Below are 16448 nucleotides of genomic sequence, written 5' to 3' on the forward strand. Positions count from 1 at the left end.
GGGAACGTTAGGTGAGAGTGTGACAGTATTCTCTGGCTGGGGATAGATGGAGCTTTAGGGACAGGTTGGTGTTAGGGAACGTTAGGTGAGAGTGTGACAGTGTTCTCTGGCTGGGGATAGATGGAGCTTTAGGGACCGGTTGCTGTTAGGGAACGTTAGGTGAGAGTGTGACAGTGCTCTCTGGCTGGGGATAGATGGAGCTTTAGGGACAGGATGGTGTTAGGGAACGTTAGGTGAGAGTGTGACAGTGCTCTCTGGCTGGGGATAGATGGAGCTTTAGGGACAGGATGGTGTTAGGGAACGTTAGGTGAGAGTGTGACAGTATTCTCTGGCTGGGGATAGATGGAGCTTTAGGGACAGGATGGTGTTAGGGAACGTTAGGTGAGAGTGTGACAGTATTCTCTGGCTGGGGATAGATGGAGCTTTATGGACAGGATGGTGTTAGGGAACGTTAGGTGAGAGTGTGACAGTATTCTCTGGCTGGGGATAGATGGAGCTTTAGGGACAGGTTGGTGTTAGGGAACGTTAGGTGAGAGTGTGACAGTATTCTCTGGCTGGGGATAGATGGAGCTTTAGGGACCGGTTGCTGTTAGGGAACGTTAGGTGAGAGTGTGACAGTGCTCTCTGGCTGGGGATAGATGGAGCTTTAGGGACAGGATGGTGTTAGGGAACGTTAGGTGAGAGTGTGACAGTATTCTCTGGCTGGGGATAGATGGAGCTTTATGGACAGGATGGTGTTAGGGAACGTTAGGTGAGAGTGTGACAGTGCTCTCTGGCTGGGGATAGATGGAGCTTTATGGACAGGATGGTGTTAGGGAACGTTAGGTGAGAGTGTGACAGTATTCTCTGGCTGGGGATAGATGGAGCTTTAGGGACAGGATGGTGTTAGGGAACGTTAGGTGAGAGTGTGACAGTGTTCTCTGGCTGGGGATAGATGGAGCTTTAGGGACAGGATGCTGTTAGGGAACGTTAGGTGAGAGTGTGACAGTATTCTCTGGCTGGGGATAGATGGAGCTTTAGGGACAGGATGGTGTTAGGGAACGTTAGGTGAGAGTGTGACAGTATTCTCTGGCTGGGGATAGATTGAGCTTTAGGGACAGGATGGTGTTAGGGAACGTTAGGTGAGAGTGTGACAGTATTCTCTGGCTGGGGATAGATGGAGCTTTATGGACAGGATGGTGTTAGGGAACGTTAGGTGAGAGTGTGACAGTTTTCTCTGGCTGGGGATAGATGGAGCTTTATGGACAGGTTGGTGTTAGGGAACGTTAGGTGAGAGTGTGACAGTGCTCTCTGGCTGGGGATAGATGGAGCTTTATGGACAGGTTGGTGTTAGGGAACGTTAGGTGAGAGTGTGACAGTATTCTCTGGCTGGGGATAGATGGAGCTTTATGGACAGGATGGTGTTAGGGAACGTTAGGTGAGAGTGTGACAGTGTTCTCTGGCTGGGGATAGATGGAGCTTTATGGACAGGATGGTGTTAGGGAACGTTAGGTGAGAGTGTGACAGTGTTCTCTGGCTGGGGATAGATGGAGCTTTAGGGTTAGGATGCTATTAGGGAACGTTAGGTGAGAGTGTGACAGTATTCTCTGGCTGGGGATAGATGGAGCTTTATGGACAGGTTGGTGTTAGGGAACGTTAGGTGAGAGTGTGACAGTGCTCTCTGGCTGGGGATAGATGGAGCTTTAGGGACAGGATGGTGTTAGGGAACGTTAGGTGAGAGTGTGACAGTATTCTCTGGTTGGGGATAGATGGAGCTTTAGGGACAGGATGGTGTTAGGGAACGTTAGGTGAGAGTGTGACAGTATTCTCTGGCTGGGGATAGATGGAGCTTTATGGACAGGATGGTGTTAGGGAACGTTAGGTGAGAGTGTGACAGTGCTCTCTGGCTGGGGATAGATGGAGCTTTAGGGACAGGATGGTGTTAGGGAACGTTAGGTGAGAGTGTGACAGTGCTCTCTGGCTGGGGATAGATGGAGCTTTAGGGACAGGATGGTGTTAGGGAACGTTAGGTGAGAGTGTGACAGTGCTCTCTGGCTGGGGATAGATGGAGCTTTAGGGACAGGTTGCCGTTAGGGAACGTTAGGTGAGAGTGTGACAGTGTTCTCTGGCTGGGGATAGATGGAGCTTTAGGGCCAGGATGGTGTTAGGGAACGTTAGGTGAGAGTGTGACAGTATTCTCTGGCTGGGGATAGATGGAGCTTTATGGACAGGATGGTGTTAGGGAACGTTAGGTGAGAGTGTGACAGTGCTCTCTGGCTGGGGATAGATGGAGCTTTAGGGACAGGATGGTGTTAGGGAACGTTAGGTGAGAGTGTGACAGTGCTCTCTGGCTGGGGATAGATGGAGCTTTATGGACAGGATGGTGTTAGGGAACGTTAGGTGAGAGTGTGACAGTGCTCTCTGGCTGGGGATAGATGGAGCTTTAGGGACAGGTTGCTGTTAGGGAACGTTAGGTGAGAGTGTGACAGTATTCTCTGGCTGGGGATAGATGGAGCTTTAGGGACAGGATGGTGTTAGGGAACGTTAGGTGAGAGTGTGACAGTATTCTCTGGCTGGGGATAGATGGAGCTTTAGGGACAGGTTGGTGTTAGGGAACGTTAGGTGAGAGTGTGACAGTGCTCTCTGGCTGGGGATAGATGGAGATTTAGGGACAGGTTGGTGTTAGGGAACGTTTGGTGAGAGTGTGACAGTGCTCTCTGGCTGGGGATAGATGGAGCTTTATGGACAGGATGGTGTTAGGGAACGTTAGGTGAGAGTGTGACAGTATTCTCTGGCTGGGGATAGATGGAGCTTTAGGGACAGGTTGGTGTTAGGGAACGTTAGGTGAGAGTGTGACAGTATTCTCTGGCTGGGGATAGATGGAGCTTTAGGGACCGGTTGCTGTTAGGGAACGTTAGGTGAGAGTGGGACAGTGCTCTCTGGCTGGGGATAGATGGAGCTTTAGGGACAGGATGGTGTTAGGGAACGTTAGGTGAGAGTGTGACAGTGCTCTCTGGCTGGGGATAGATGGAGCTTTAGGGACAGGATGGTGTTAGGGAACGTTAGGTGAGAGTGTGACAGTGCTCTCTGGCTGGGGATAGATGGAGCTTTATGGACAGGTTGGTGTTAGGGAACGTTAGGTGAGAGTGTGACAGTATTCTCTGGCTGGGGATAGATGGAGCTTTATGGACAGGATGGTGTTAGGGAACGTTAGGTGAGAGTGTGACAGTATTCTCTGGCTGGGGATAGATGGAGCTTTAGGGACAGGTTGCTGTTAGGGAACGTTAGGTGAGAGTGTGACAGTATTCTCTGGCTGGGGATAGATGGAGCTTTAGGGACAGGATACTGTTAGGGAACGTTAGGTGAGCGTGTGACAGTATTCTCTGGCTGGGGATAGATGGAGCTTTAGGGACAGGATGGTGTTAGGGAACGTTAGGTGAGAGTGTGACAGTGCTCTCTGGCTGGGGATAGATGGAGCTTTAGGGACAGGTTGCTGTTAGGGAACGTTAGGTGAGAGTGTGACAGTATTCTCTGGCTGGGGATAGATGGAGCCTTAGGGACAGGATGCTGTTAGGGAACGTTAGGTGAGAGTGTGACAGTGCTCTCTGGCTGGGGATAGATGGAGCTTTAGGGACAGGATGGTGTTAGGGAACGTTAGGTGAGAGTGTGACAGTATTCTCTGCTGGGGATAGATGGAGCTTTAGGGACAGGATGCTGTTAGGGAACGTTAGGTGAGAGTGTGACAGTGCTCTCTGGCTGGGGATATATGGAGCTTTATGGACAGGATGGTGTTAGGGAACGTTAGGTGAGAGTGTGACAGTATTCTCTGGCTGGGGATAGATGGAGCTTTAGGGACAGGATGGTGTTAGGGAACGTTAGGTGAGAGTGTGACAGTATTCTCTGGCTGGGGATAGATGGAGCTTTAGGGACAGGTTGCTGTTAGGGAACGTTAGGTGAGAGTGTGACAGTATTCTCTGGCTGGGGATAGATGGAGCTTTAGGGACAGGTTGCTGTTAGGGAACGTTAGGTGAGAGTGTGACAGTATTCTCTGGCTGGGGATAGATGGAGCTTTAGGGACAGGATGGTGTTAGGGAACGTTAGGTGAGAGTGTGACAGTGTTCTCTGGCTGGGGATAGATGGAGCTTTAGGGACAGGTTGCTGTTAGGGAACGTTAGGTGAGAGTGTGACAGTATTCTCTGGCTGGGGATAGATGGAGCTTTAGGGACAGGATGGTGTTAGGGAACGTTAGGTGAGAGTGTGACAGTATTCTCTGGCTGGGGATAGATGGAGCTTTAGGGACAGGATGGTGTTAGGGAACGTTAGGTGAGAGTGTGACAGTATTCTCTGGCTGGGGATAGATGGAGCTTTAGGGACAGGATGGTGTTAGGGAACGTTAGGTGAGAGTGTGACAGTATTCTCTGGCTGGGGATAGATGGAGCTTTAGGGACAGGTTGCTGTTAGGGAACGTTAGGTGAGAGTGTGACAGTATTCTCTGGCTGGGGATAGATGGAGCTTTAGGGACAGGATGGTGTTAGGGAACGTTAGGTGAGAGTGTGACAGTGCTCTCTGGCTGGGGATAGATGGAGCTTTAGGGACAGGATGGTGTTAGGGAACGTTAGGTGAGAGTGTGACAGTATTCTCTGGCTGGGGATAGATGGAGCTTTAGGGACAGGATGGTGTTAGGGAACGTTAGGTGAGAGTGTGACAGTGTTCTCTGGCTGGGGATAGATGGAGCTTTAGGGACAGGATGGTGTTAGGGAACGTTAGGTGAGAGTGTGACAGTGTTCTCTGGCTTGGGATAGATGGAGCTTTATGGACAGGTTGGTGTTAGGGAACGTTAGGTGAGAGTGTGACAGTATTCTCTGGCTGGGGATAGATGGAGCTTTAGGGACAGGTTGCTGTTAGGGAACGTTAGGTGAGAGTGTGACAGTATTCTCTGGCTGGGGATAGATGGAGCTTTAGGGACAGGATGGTGTTAGGGAACGTTAGGTGAGAGTGTGACAGTGTTCTCTGGCTGGGGATAGATGGAGCTTTAGGGACAGGATGGTGTTAGGGAACGTTAGGTGAGAGTGTGACAGTGTTCTCTGGCTGGGGATAGATGGAGCTTTAGGGACAGGATGGTGTTAGGGAACGTTAGGTGAGAGTGTGACAGTATTCTCTGGCTGGGGATAGATGGAGCTTTAGGGACAGGTTGCCGTTAGGGAACGTTAGGTGAGAGTGTGACAGTGTTCTCTGGCTGGGGATAGATGGAGCTTTAGGGACAGGATGCTGTTAGGGAACGTTAGGTGAGAGTGTGACAGTATTCTCTGGCTGGGGATAGATGGAGCTTTAGGGACAGGATGGTGTTAGGGAACGTTAGGTGAGAGTGTGACAGTATTCTCTGGCTGGGGATAGATGGAGCTTTAGGGACAGGTTGGTGTTAGGGAACGTTAGGTGAGAGTGTGACAGTGTTCTCTGGCTGGGGATAGATGAAGCTTTAGGGACAGGTTGGTGTTAGGGAACGTTAGGTGAGAGTGTGACAGTGTTCTCTGGCTGGGGATAGATGGAGCTTTAGGGACAGGTTGCTGTTAGGGAACGTTAGGTGAGAGTGTGACAGTATTCTCTGGCTGGGGATAGATGGAGCTTTAGGGACCGGTTGTTGTTAGGGAACGTTAGGTGAGAGTGTGACAGTATTCTCTGGCTGGGGATAGATGGAGCTTTATGGACAGGATGGTGTTAGGGAACGTTAGGTGAGAGTGTGACAGTATTCTCTGGCTGGGGATAGATGGAGCTTTAGGGACAGGATGCTGTTAGGGAACGTTAGGTGAGAGTGTGACAGTATTCTCTGGCTGGGGATAGATGGAGCTTTATGGACAGGATGGTGTTAGGGAACGTTAGGTGAGAGTGTGACAGTGCTCTCTGGCTGGGGATAGATGAAGCTTTAGGGACAGGTTGGTGTTAGGGAACGTTAGGTGAGAGTGTGACAGTGTTCTCTGGCTGGGGATAGATGGAGCTTTAGGGACAGGATGGTGTTAGGGAACGTTAGGTGAGAGTGTGACAGTATTCTCTGGCTGGGGATAGATGGAGCTTTAGGGACAGGATGCTGTTAGGGAACGTTAGGTGAGAGTGTGACAGTATTCTCTGGCTGGGGATAGATGGAGCTTTATGGACAGGATGGTGTTAGGGAACGTTAGGTGAGAGTGTGACAGTGCTCTCTGGCTGGGGATAGATGAAGCTTTAGGGACAGGTTGGTGTTAGGGAACGTTAGGTGAGAGTGTGACAGTGTTCTCTGGCTGGGGATAGATGGAGCTTTAGGGACAGGATGGTGTTAGGGAACGTTAGGTGAGAGTGTGACAGTATTCTCTGGCTGGGGATAGATGGAGCTTTAGGGACAGGTTGCTGTTAGGGAACGTTAGGTGAGAGTGTGACAGTATTCTCTGGCTGGGGATAGATGGAGCTTTATGGACAGGATGGTGTTAGGGAACGTTAGGTGAGAGTGTGACAGTATTCTCTGGCTGGGGATAGATGGAGCTTTAGGGACAGGATGCTGTTAGGGAACGTTAGGTGAGAGTGTGACAGTATTCTCTGGCTGGGGATAGATGGAGCTTTAGGGACAGGTTGGTGTTAGGGAACGTTAGGTGAGAGTGTGACAGTGCTCTCTGGCTGGGGATAGATGGAGCTTTATGGACAGGATGCTGTTAGGGAACGTTAGGTGAGAGTGTGACAGTATTCTCTGGCTGGGGATAGATGGAGCTTTAGGGACAGGTTGGTGTTAGGGAACGTTAGGTGAGAGTGTGACAGTGCTCTCTGGCTGGGGATAGATGGAGCTTTAGGGACAGGTTGCTGTTAGGGAACGTTAGGTGAGAGTGTGACAGTATTCTCTGGCTGGGGATAGATGGAGCTTTAGGGACAGGATGGTGTTAGGGAACGTTAGGTGAGAGTGTGACAGTATTCTCTGGCTGGGGATAGATGGAGCTTTAGGGACAGGTTGGTGTTAGGGAACGTTAGGTGAGAGTGTGACAGTATTCTCTGGCTGGGGATAGATGGAGCTTTAGGGACAGGATGGTGTTAGGGAACGTTAGGTGAGAGTGTGACAGTATTCTCTGGCTGGGGATAGATGGAGCTTTATGGACAGGTTGGTGTTAGGGAACGTTAGGTGAGAGTGTGACAGTATTCTCTGGCTGGGGATAGATGGAGCTTTATGGACAGGATGGTGTTAGGGAACGTTAGGTGAGAGTGTGACAGTATTCTCTGGCTGGGGATAGATGGAGCTTTAGGGACAGGTTGCTGTTAGGGAACGTTAGGTGAGAGTGTGACAGTATTCTCTGGCTGGGGATAGATGGAGCTTTAGGGACAGGATGGTGTTAGGGAACGTTAGGTGAGAGTGTGACAGTATTCTCTGGCTGGGGATAGATGGAGCTTTATGGACAGGTTGCTGTTAGGGAACGTTAGGTGAGAGTGTGACAGTATTCTCTGGCTGGGGATAGATGGAGCTTTATGGACAGGTTGCTGTTAGGGAACGTTAGGTGAGAGTGTGACAGTATTCTCTGGCTGGGGATAGATGGAGCTTTAGGGACAGGTTGCTGTTAGGGAACGTTAGGTGAGAGTGTGACAGTATTCTCTGGCTGGGGATAGATGGAGCTTTAGGGACAGGTTGGTGTTAGGGAACGTTAGGTGAGAGTGTGACAGTATTCTCTGGCTGGGGATAGATGGAGCTTTATGGACAGGTTGGTGTTAGGGAACGTTAGGTGAGAGTGTGACAGTATTCTCTGGCTGGGGATAGATGGAGCTTTAGGGACAGGATGGTGTTAGGGAACGTTAGGTGAGAGTGTGACAGTATTCTCTGGCTGGGGATAGATGGAGCTTTAGGGACAGGATGGTGTTAGGGAACGTTAGGTGAGAGTGTGACAGTGTTCTCTGGCTGGGGATAGTTGGAGATTTAGGGACAGGATGCTGTTAGGGAACGTTAGGTGAGAGTGTGACAGTATTCTCTGGCTGGGGATAGATGGAGCTTTAGGGACAGGATGGTGTTAGGGAACGTTAGGTGAGAGTGTGACAGTGTTCTCTGGCTGGGGATAGATGGAGCTTTAGGGACAGGATGGTGTTAGGGAACGTTAGGTGAGAGTGTGACAGTGCTCTCTGGCTGGGGATAGATGGAGCTTTAGGGACAGGATGGTGTTAGGGAACGTTAGGTGAGAGTGTGACAGTGTTCTCTGGCTGGGGATAGATGGAGCTTTAGGGACAGGATGCTGTTAGGGAACGTTAGGTGAGAGTGTGACAGTATTCTCTGGCTGGGGATAGATGGAGCTTTAGGGACAGGTTGCTGTTAGGGAACGTTAGGTGAGAGTGTGACAGTGTTCTCTGGCTGGGGATAGATGGAGCTTTAGGGACAGGTTGCCGTTAGGGAACGTTAGGTGAGAGTGTGACAGTATTCTCTGGCTGGGGATAGATGGAGCTTTATGGACAGGATGGTGTTAGGGAACGTTAGGTGAGAATGTGACAGTATTCTCTGGCTAGGGATAGATGGAGCTTTAGGGACAGGATGGTGTTAGGGAACGTTAGGTGAGAGTGTGACAGTATTCTCTGGCTGGGGATAGATGGAGCTTTATGGACAGGATGGTGTTAGGGAACGTTAGGTGAGAATGTGACAGTATTCTCTGGCTAGGGATAGATGGAGCTTTAGGGACAGGATGGTGTTAGGGAACGTTAGGTGAGAGTGTGACAGTATTCTCTGGCTGGGGATAGATGGAGCTTTAGGGACAGGATGGTGTTAGGGAACGTTAGGTGAGAGTGTGACAGTATTCTCTGGCTGGGGATAGATGGAGCTTTATGGACAGGATGGTGTTAGGGAACGTTAGGTGAGAGTGTGACAGTATTCTCTGGCTGGGGATAGATGGAGCTTTAGGGACAGGATGGTGTTAGGGAACGTTAGGTGAGAGTGTGACAGTGCTCTCTGGCTGGGGATAGATGGAGCTTTAGGGACAGGATGGTGTTAGGGAACGTTAGGTGAGAGTGTGACAGTGCTCTCTGGCTGGGGATAGATGGAGCTTTAGGGACAGGTTGCTGTTAGGGAACGTTAGGTGAGAGTGTGACAGTATTCTCTGGCTGGGGATAGATGGAGCTTTAGGGACAGGATGGTGTTAGGGAACGTTAGGTGAGAGTGTGACAGTATTCTCTGGCTGGGGATAGATGGAGCTTTAGGGACAGGTTGGTGTTAGGGAACGTTAGGTGAGAGTGTGACAGTGCTCTCTGGCTGGGGATAGATGGAGATTTAGGGACAGGTTGGTGTTAGGGAACGTTTGGTGAGAGTGTGACAGTGCTCTCTGGCTGGGGATAGATGGAGCTTTATGGACAGGATGGTGTTAGGGAACGTTAGGTGAGAGTGTGACAGTATTCTCTGGCTGGGGATAGATGGAGCTTTAGGGACAGGTTGGTGTTAGGGAACGTTAGGTGAGAGTGTGACAGTATTCTCTGGCTGGGGATAGATGGAGCTTTAGGGACCGGTTGCTGTTAGGGAACGTTAGGTGAGAGTGGGACAGTGCTCTCTGGCTGGGGATAGATGGAGCTTTAGGGACAGGATGGTGTTAGGGAACGTTAGGTGAGAGTGTGACAGTGCTCTCTGGCTGGGGATAGATGGAGCTTTAGGGACAGGATGGTGTTAGGGAACGTTAGGTGAGAGTGTGACTGCTCTCTGGCTGGGGATAGATGGAGCTTTAGGGACAGGATGGTGTTAGGGAACGTTAGGTGAGAGTGTGACAGTGTTCTCTGGCTGGGGATAGATGGAGCTTTAGGGACAGGTTGCCGTTAGGGAACGTTAGGTGAGAGTGTGACAGTGTTCTCTGGCTGGGGATAGATGGAGCTTTAGGGACAGGATGGTGTTAGGGAACGTTAGGTGAGAGTGTGACAGTATTCTCTGGCTGGGGATAGATGGAGCTTTATGGACAGGATGGTGTTAGGGAACGTTAGGTGAGAGTGTGACAGTATTCTCTGGCTGGGGATAGATGGAGCTTTAGGGACAGGATGGTGTTAGGGAACGTTAGGTGAGAGTGTGACAGTGCTCTCTGGCTGGGGATAGATGGAGCTTTAGGGACAGGATGGTGTTAGGGAACGTTAGGTGAGAGTGTGACAGTGCTCTCTGGCTGGGGATAGATGGAGCTTTATGGACAGGATGGTGTTAGGGAACGTTAGGTGAGAGTGTGACAGTGCTCTCTGGCTGGGGATAGATGGAGCTTTAGGGACAGGTTGCTGTTAGGGAACGTTAGGTGAGAGTGTGACAGTATTCTCTGGCTGGGGATAGATGGAGCTTTAGGGACAGGATGGTGTTAGGGAACGTTAGGTGAGAGTGTGACAGTATTCTCTGGCTGGGGATAGATGGAGCTTTAGGGACAGGTTGGTGTTAGGGAACGTTAGGTGAGAGTGTGACAGTGCTCTCTGGCTGGGGATAGATGGAGATTTAGGGACAGGTTGGTGTTAGGGAACGTTTGGTGAGAGTGTGACAGTGCTCTCTGGCTGGGGATAGATGGAGCTTTATGGACAGGATGGTGTTAGGGAACGTTAGGTGAGAGTGTGACAGTATTCTCTGGCTGGGGATAGATGGAGCTTTATGGACAGGATGGTGTTAGGGAACGTTAGGTGAGAGTGTGACAGTGCTCTCTGGCTGGGGATAGATGGAGCTTTAGGGACAGGATGGTGTTAGGGAACGTTAGGTGAGAGTGTGACAGTGCTCTCTGGCTGGGGATAGATGGAGCTTTAGGGACAGGATGGTGTTAGGGAACGTTAGGTGAGAGTGTGACAGTGCTCTCTGGCTGGGGATAGATGGAGCTTTAGGGACAGGATGGTGTTAGGGAACGTTAGGTGAGAGTGTGACAGTATTCTCTGGCTGGGGATAGATGGAGCTTTATGGACAGGATGGTGTTAGGGAACGTTAGGTGAGAGTGTGACAGTATTCTCTGGCTGGGGATAGATGGAGCTTTAGGGACAGGTTGCTGTTAGGGAACGTTAGGTGAGAGTGTGACAGTATTCTCTGGCTGGGGATAGATGGAGCCTTAGGGACAGGATGCTGTTAGGGAACGTTAGGTGAGAGTGTGACAGTGCTCTCTGGCTGGGGATAGATGGAGCTTTAGGGACAGGATGGTGTTAGGGAACGTTAGGTGAGAGTGTGACAGTATTCTCTGGCTGGGGATAGATGGAGCTTTAGGGACAGGATGCTGTTAGGGAACGTTAGGTGAGAGTGTGACAGTGCTCTCTGGCTGGGGATAGATGGAGCTTTAGGGACAGGATGGTGTTAGGGAACGTTAGGTGAGAGTGTGACAGTATTCTCTGGCTGGGGATAGATGGAGCTTTAGGGACAGGATGGTGTTAGGGAACGTTAGGTGAGAGTGTGACAGTATTCTCTGGCTGGGGATAGATGGAGCTTTAGGGACAGGATGGTGTTAGGGAACGTTAGGTGAGAGTGTGACAGTATTCTCTGGCTGGGGATAGATGGAGCTTTAGGGACAGGTTGCTGTTAGGGAACGTTAGGTGAGAGTGTGACAGTATTCTCTGGCTGGGGATAGATGGAGCTTTAGGGACAGGATGGTGTTAGGGAACGTTAGGTGAGAGTGTGACAGTATTCTCTGGCTGGGGATAGATGGAGCTTTAGGGACAGGATGGTGTTAGGGAACGTTAGGTGAGAGTGTGACAGTGCTCTCTGGCTGGGGATAGATGGAGCTTTAGGGACAGGATGGTGTTAGGGAACGTTAGGTGAGAGTGTGACAGTATTCTCTGGCTGGGGATAGATGGAGCTTTAGGGACAGGTTGCTGTTAGGGAACGTTAGGTGAGAGTGTGACAGTATTCTCTGGCTGGGGATAGATGGAGCTTTAGGGACAGGATGGTGTTAGGGAACGTTAGGTGAGAGTGTGACAGTGCTCTCTGGCTGGGGATAGATGGAGCTTTAGGGACAGGATGGTGTTAGGGAACGTTAGGTGAGAGTGTGACAGTATTCTCTGGCTGGGGATAGATGGAGCTTTAGGGACAGGATGGTGTTAGGGAACGTTAGGTGAGAGTGTGACAGTGTTCTCTGGCTGGGGATAGATGGAGCTTTAGGGACAGGATGGTGTTAGGGAACGTTAGGTGAGAGTGTGACAGTGTTCTCTGGCTTGGGATAGATGGAGCTTTATGGACAGGTTGGTGTTAGGGAACGTTAGGTGAGAGTGTGACAGTATTCTCTGGCTGGGGATAGATGGAGCTTTAGGGACAGGTTGCTGTTAGGGAACGTTAGGTGAGAGTGTGACAGTATTCTCTGGCTGGGGATAGATGGAGCTTTAGGGACAGGATGGTGTTAGGGAACGTTAGGTGAGAGTGTGACAGTGTTCTCTGGCTGGGGATAGATGGAGCTTTAGGGACAGGATGGTGTTAGGGAACGTTAGGTGAGAGTGTGACAGTGTTCTCTGGCTGGGGATAGATGGAGCTTTAGGGACAGGATGGTGTTAGGGAACGTTAGGTGAGAGTGTGACAGTATTCTCTGGCTGGGGATAGATGGAGCTTTAGGGACAGGTTGCCGTTAGGGAACGTTAGGTGAGAGTGTGACAGTGTTCTCTGGCTGGGGATAGATGGAGCTTTAGGGACAGGATGGTGTTAGGGAACGTTAGGTGAGAGTGTGACAGTGCTCTCTGGCTGGGGATAGATGGAGCTTTAGGGACAGGTTGGTGTTAGGGAACGTTAGGTGAGAGTGTGACAGTATTCTCTGGCTGGGGATAGATGGAGCTTTAGGGACAGGATGGTGTTAGGGAACGTTAGGTGAGAGTGTGACAGTATTCTCTGGCTGGGGATAGATGGAGCTTTAGGGACAGGTTGGTGTTAGGGAACGTTAGGTGAGAGTGTGACAGTGTTCTCTGGCTGGGGATAGATGAAGCTTTAGGGACAGGTTGGTGTTAGGGAACGTTAGGTGAGAGTGTGACAGTGTTCTCTGGCTGGGGATAGATGGAGCTTTAGGGACAGGTTGCTGTTAGGGAACGTTAGGTGAGAGTGTGACAGTATTCTCTGGCTGGGGATAGATGGAGCTTTAGGGACCGGTTGTTGTTAGGGAACGTTAGGTGAGAGTGTGACAGTATTCTCTGGCTGGGGATAGATGGAGCTTTATGGACAGGATGGTGTTAGGGAACGTTAGGTGAGAGTGTGACAGTATTCTCTGGCTGGGGATAGATGGAGCTTTAGGGACAGGATGCTGTTAGGGAACGTTAGGTGAGAGTGTGACAGTATTCTCTGGCTGGGGATAGATGGAGCTTTATGGACAGGATGGTGTTAGGGAACGTTAGGTGAGAGTGTGACAGTGCTCTCTGGCTGGGGATAGATGAAGCTTTAGGGACAGGTTGGTGTTAGGGAACGTTAGGTGAGAGTGTGACAGTGTTCTCTGGCTGGGGATAGATGGAGCTTTAGGGACAGGATGGTGTTAGGGAACGTTAGGTGAGAGTGTGACAGTATTCTCTGGCTGGGGATAGATGGAGCTTTAGGGACAGGTTGCTGTTAGGGAACGTTAGGTGAGAGTGTGACAGTATTCTCTGGCTGGGGATAGATGGAGCTTTATGGACAGGATGGTGTTAGGGAACGTTAGGTGAGAGTGTGACAGTATTCTCTGGCTGGGGATAGATGGAGCTTTAGGGACAGGATGCTGTTAGGGAACGTTAGGTGAGAGTGTGACAGTATTCTCTGGCTGGGGATAGATGGAGCTTTAGGGACAGGTTGGTGTTAGGAAACGTTAGGTGAGAGTGTGACAGTGCTCTCTGGCTGGGGATAGATGGAGCTTTATGGACAGGATGCTGTTAGGGAACGTTAGGTGAGAGTGTGACAGTATTCTCTGGCTGGGGATAGATGGAGCTTTAGGGACAGGTTGGTGTTAGGGAACGTTAGGTGAGAGTGTGACAGTGCTCTCTGGCTGGGGATAGATGGAGCTTTAGGGACAGGTTGCTGTTAGGGAACGTTAGGTGAGAGTGTGACAGTATTCTCTGGCTGGGGATAGATGGAGCTTTAGGGACAGGTTGGTGTTAGGGAACGTTAGGTGAGAGTGTGACAGTATTCTCTGGCTGGGGATAGATGGAGCTTTAGGGACAGGATGGTGTTAGGGAACGTTAGGTGAGAGTGTGACAGTATTCTCTGGCTGGGGATAGATGGAGCTTTAGGGACAGGTTGGTGTTAGGGAACGTTAGGTGAGAGTGTGACAGTATTCTCTGGCTGGGGATAGATGGAGCTTTAGGGACAGGATGGTGTTAGGGAACGTTAGGTGAGAGTGTGACAGTATTCTCTGGCTGGGGATAGATGGAGCTTTATGGACAGGTTGGTGTTAGGGAACGTTAGGTGAGAGTGTGACAGTATTCTCTGGCTGGGGATAGATGGAGCTTTATGGACAGGATGGTGTTAGGGAACGTTAGGTGAGAGTGTGACAGTATTCTCTGGCTGGGGATAGATGGAGCTTTAGGGACAGGTTGCTGTTAGGGAACGTTAGGTGAGAGTGTGACAGTATTCTCTGGCTGGGGATAGATGGAGCTTTAGGGACAGGATGGTGTTAGGGAACGTTAGGTGAGAGTGTGACAGTATTCTCTGGCTGGGGATAGATGGAGCTTTATGGACAGGTTGCTGTTAGGGAACGTTAGGTGAGAGTGTGACAGTATTCTCTGGCTGGGGATAGATGGAGCTTTATGGACAGGTTGCTGTTAGGGAACGTTAGGTGAGAGTGTGACAGTATTCTCTGGCTGGGGATAGATGGAGCTTTAGGGACAGGTTGCTGTTAGGGAACGTTAGGTGAGAGTGTGACAGTATTCTCTGGCTGGGGATAGATGGAGCTTTAGGGACAGGTTGGTGTTAGGGAACGTTAGGTGAGAGTGTGACAGTATTCTCTGGCTGGGGATAGATGGAGCTTTATGGACAGGTTGGTGTTAGGGAACGTTAGGTGAGAGTGTGACAGTATTCTCTGGCTGGGGATAGATGGAGCTTTAGGGACAGGATGGTGTTAGGGAACGTTAGGTGAGAGTGTGACAGTATTCTCTGGCTGGGGATAGATGGAGCTTTAGGGACAGGATGGTGTTAGGGAACGTTAGGTGAGAGTGTGACAGTGTTCTCTGGCTGGGGATAGATGGAGCTTTATGGACAGGTTGCTGTTAGGGAACGTTAGGTGAGAGTGTGACAGTGCTCTCTGGCTGGGGATAGATGGAGCTTTAGGGACAGGATGGTGTTAGGGAACGTTAGGTGAGAGTGTGACAGTGTTCTCTGGCTGGGGATAGATGGAGCTTTAGGGACAGGTTGCTGTTAGGGAACGTTAGGTGAGAGTGTGACAGTGCTCTCTGGCTGGGGATAGATGGAGCTTTATGGACAGGTTGGTGTTAGGGAACGTTAGGTGAGAGTGTGACAGTGTTCTCTGGCTGGGGATAGATGGAGCTTTAGGGACAGGATGGTGTTAGGGAACGTTAGGTGAGAGTGTGACAGTGTTCTCTGGCTGGGGATAGATGGAGCTTTAGGGACAGGATGCTGTTAGGGAACGTTAGGTGAGAGTGTGACAGTATTCTCTGGCTGGGGATAGATGGAGCTTTAGGGACAGGATGGTGTTAGGGAACGTTAGGTGAGAGTGTGACAGTATTCTCTGGCTGGGGATAGATGGAGCTTTAGGGACAGGATGGTGTTAGGGAACGTTAGGTGAGAGTGTGACAGTATTCTCTGGCTGGGGATAGATGGAGCTTTAGGGACAGGATGGTGTTAGGGAACGTTAGGTGAGAGTGTGACAGTATTCTCTGGCTGGGGATAGATGGAGCTTTAGGGACAGGATGGTGTTAGGGAACGTTAGGTGAGAGTGTGACAGTATTCTCTGGCTGGGGATAGATGGAGCTTTAGGGACAGGATGCTGTTAGGGAACGTTAGGTGAGAGTGTGACAGTATTCTCTGGCTGGGGATAGATGGAGCTTTAGGGACAGGTTGGTGTTAGGGAACGTTAGGTGAGAGTGTGACAGTGCTCTCTGGCTGGGGATAGATGGAGCTTTATGGACAGGATGGTGTTAGGGAACGTTAGGTGAGAGTGTGACAGTGCTCTCTGGCTGGGGATAGATGGAGCTTTATGGACAGGATGGTGTTAGGGAACGTTAGGTGAGAGTGTGACAGTGCTCTCTGGCTGGGGATAGATGGAGCTTTAGGGACAGGATGGTGTTAGGGAACGTTAGGTGAGAGTGTGACAGTATTCTCTGGCTGGGGATAGATGGAGCTTTAGGGACAGGTTGGTGTTAGGGAACGTTAGGTGAGAGTGTGACAGTGCTCTCTGGCTGGGGATAGATGGAGCTTTATGGACAGGATGGTGTTAGGGAACGTTAGGTGAGAGTGTGACAGTATTCTCTGGCTGGGGATAGATGGAGCTTTATGGACAGGATGGTGTTAGGGAACGTTAGGTGAGAGTGTGACAGTATTCTCTGGCTGGGGATAGATGGAGCTTTAGGGACAGGATGGTGTTAGGGAACGTTAGGTGAGAGTGTGA

General features: G+C 50.5%; 1 protein-coding gene across 1 annotated transcript in view; it reads left to right on the forward strand.

Moving 5' to 3' along the window:
• The window catches only part of LOC142494329 (uncharacterized), a 194946-nt gene that overhangs the window by 160927 nt on the left and 17571 nt on the right, over nucleotides 1-16448 (forward strand). The gene's annotated exons all lie outside the window — the stretch shown is intronic.

This window comes from Ascaphus truei, chromosome 5, assembly GCF_040206685.1.
Source record: "Ascaphus truei isolate aAscTru1 chromosome 5, aAscTru1.hap1, whole genome shotgun sequence".
NCBI lineage: Eukaryota > Metazoa > Chordata > Amphibia > Anura > Ascaphidae > Ascaphus > Ascaphus truei.